Below are 360 nucleotides of genomic sequence, written 5' to 3'. Positions count from 1 at the left end.
CCGTGTCCATGCATTGCCCATGCAATTGTATAAGGTGTTAGTGAGGCCACACCTGGAGTATTGTGTTCAGTTTTGGTCTCCTTACTTGAGAAAGGACGTACTGGCGCTGGAGGGTGTGCAGAGGAGATTCACTAGGTTAATCCCAGAGTTGAAGGGATTGGATTATGAGGAGAGGTTGAGTAGACTGGGACTGTACTCGTTGGAATTTAGAAGGATGAGGGGGGATCTTATAGAAACATTTAAAATTATGAAGGGAATAGATAGGATAGATGCAGGCAGGTTGTTTCCACTGGCGGGTGACAGCAGAACTAGGGGACATAGCCTCAAAATAAGGGGAAGTAGATTTAGGACTGAGTTTAG

Source organism: Scyliorhinus canicula, chromosome 30 (assembly GCF_902713615.1).
Source record: "Scyliorhinus canicula chromosome 30, sScyCan1.1, whole genome shotgun sequence".
In the NCBI taxonomy this organism is placed as follows: domain Eukaryota; kingdom Metazoa; phylum Chordata; class Chondrichthyes; order Carcharhiniformes; family Scyliorhinidae; genus Scyliorhinus; species Scyliorhinus canicula.
The sequence above is the reverse complement of the archived record's forward strand: the minus strand, read 5'-3'. Positions refer to the sequence as shown.